The 2,576-nt window shown below is 35.4% G+C and overlaps 1 pseudogene; it reads right to left on the bottom strand.

Annotated features, from left to right (window-relative positions):
- Positions 1 to 644: 644 nt before the first annotated feature.
- On the bottom strand, positions 645 to 1,799 carry LOC149492592 (short chain aldehyde dehydrogenase 1-like; annotated as a pseudogene).
- Positions 1,800 to 2,576: the final 777 nt, after the last annotated feature.

The following is a 2,576-nucleotide window of genomic DNA, read 5'->3' as shown; positions in this document are numbered from 1 at the left end:
ACTTTGAACACTTATATGGAAATTCCTTGCCTAGACAGGGCGACTTTATCCCTTTTTTTCCCGCGTATGGTCAGAAATACTCTCGTTTCAATAAAAAAAAAAACCTTATTTTCATTGATTTGGCTCCATGAATGGACCATGAACCTAGTCTAAAACCTATTTCATTGATTTGGTCCATGAATGGGACAATGAACCTAGTCTAAGTAATTTTTCCCACTTATATAAACAGTGTAACGACTAATAAACTAATACTAACAATTAACAATTAACGGCGATTAAAACTCGTTAACAACCTCGTAAAACCATTAACAATTATTAAAATAGTTAGTATTGCCGAAGAGTCCCTTGCAATAATCACTCAACCCTACATTATTTACCTACCCTTCGCATAAGACTATGTACACATCACACAAATAGTTAACTGCTACTGTTATTAATTTGTCCTTTTTAATGAGACTCTTGTTTGTCTTATTCATTATTATTTAGTTATTTGACTGACTTTAATTGGTTTACTCTATGAATGATTCCATACATGAATGTAGATAAATCTAATCCCTCAAAATCAATGTAGATAAAAATGGGTCACCTTCTATAAACATACAAATGAGGAACATTTCCATCGGTGATTGACGAAACGCTTGAAGTGAAAATAATGCTTCGTTTTATTGATAAGAAAAACTCTTTTATTGAGAAAAGGGTACATAGAACAGGAACTGTAGAAATTTATTCATAACCGGTACATAATATCTCGAGCAAAATTTCTCAATCTTAAGAAAACAAGCTTTGCATTGCTATTGCAAATGACGGATTGGTGAGACTAAAACCTCCATCAACCACTAAGTTAATTCCACTAACATACTTGGATTCATCACTTGCAAGATACAAAGCTGCATTTGCAATATCTTCAGGTTCCAATATCACTTCTTTCAGTGTCGCAGCTGATGCAATCACTTGCTCAACTTCTTTCTTCTCCTTATTTCCAACAGCATTTCTTAGCAGCGGAGTTGCAACTCCAAATGGTGAAATACTATTAACCCTGATGCCATATTGCCCCAATTCTATCTTAAGTTCTTTGCAAGCCCAACCACTGCATGTTTTGATGCGGTGTATGCATGTGGAGAACCTGAACAAGAAACAGAAGCTAAACTTGAAGTAAATAATATACAACCTTTCTTGTTTGGGATCATAACCTTAGCTGCATACTTGGCACCCAAGAAAGAAACCAAACACATTTACATCAAAGACTTTCTTGAAATCTTCATTTTCAGTTGACAAGATTCTTGGGTCTGGATTACCTCCAATTCCAGCATTATTGTACATTATATCGAGCTTTCCATACCTGGAGACCGCTAAATCCACAGCATTTTTTTACATCAGAGTCGCTACTTACATCACAGTGAACATAAGAAATGGTTTTCTGGAGAGCTGAATTCTTGGCAGAGCGATAGCCCAAGATCATCTTGTACATCTGCAATCAGAACTTTGGCTCCATGTTTTACAAATAGCCTGGCCGTACACTCTCCAATGCCGCTAGCTCCACCGGTTATCAATGCAACCTTCCCATCAAGTCTACAAATTTTCATAAATTATAATATTATTTCGACATAGAACTGTAGTAGAAATTGGATAGACAAATTTCACTTTCATAGTAAGAAAATACAAAAAAAATTAAAATAAAATAGAAATAGAAATGAGTTTATAGGAGCTAGTCAATTTACCTTTTGGTGGTTGATGTTGCTGCCGAAATATCAGAACTCATGTTTTTGCAGAAATTGATGAAAGCAAAAGACCCTGTAAGAATGAAATCTATGGGCTTAACTTTGATTGCTGCTTCCGATATGTAAATTAATTGCATCTTTATAGACAATTATTCTAAGGGAAAATTATTATTTAATCCATCAGATTTTACATGATTATTTAAGTAATCCGCAACGTTAATATAATATATAACTAGTCCCCAACATTTTTACTCCGTCTAATTAAAAAGTTCTTCATCCAAAAACTTAGTGTTTTGCAGTTAAAATCAGTTAAAACAAAGAGAAACATTTTATAAGGACATATTATGCCCTTATTGAACTGTGCATGAAAATAAAGGAGGTTTGACATATTTATTTTTACAAACCGCAGAGAAAGGAAAAAAAGGGGAAAATACCCAAACCCAAAATAGGATTTGCAGGTCTTCTTCAAGCGCAGCCGATGGAGCATGGGAAGGAAGATATGTGAATATGTATTACAAGTGTGGAAAAAAAAGCAGACATTAGGATCTAAGAGACACAAAAAAGGTATGTGAATATGTATTGCATAAGTATTGCAAGCGTGGGAACTGGGCTGCCACTATTTTCGCAAATATTATAAATTCCACCCAGTTCTCATAGGGAAAGCAACCAAATGAGGAAGAAAGATATGGGGTTTCGTAGGCTTGCGGTGCTTACCATTATAAGGACGTGAAGGGGAATAAGAGAAAAGATGGGATGGTGAATGGAATGCTGCTAGGTGACTACTGCGTAGGCCAAGCTTCTTGCCAGGGACGAAGGATAAGCTGTAAGTTGTGTGGGTTGATGAGCGATTAATGGATG

The sequence above is a fragment of the Jatropha curcas genome, chromosome 11 (assembly GCF_041381405.1).
Source record: "Jatropha curcas cultivar XTBG-Jc1 chromosome 11, XTBG_Jcur_1.0, whole genome shotgun sequence".
In the NCBI taxonomy this organism is placed as follows: Eukaryota; Viridiplantae; Streptophyta; class Magnoliopsida; order Malpighiales; family Euphorbiaceae; genus Jatropha; species Jatropha curcas.
This window is presented reverse-complemented; position numbering and strand designations above follow the sequence as displayed.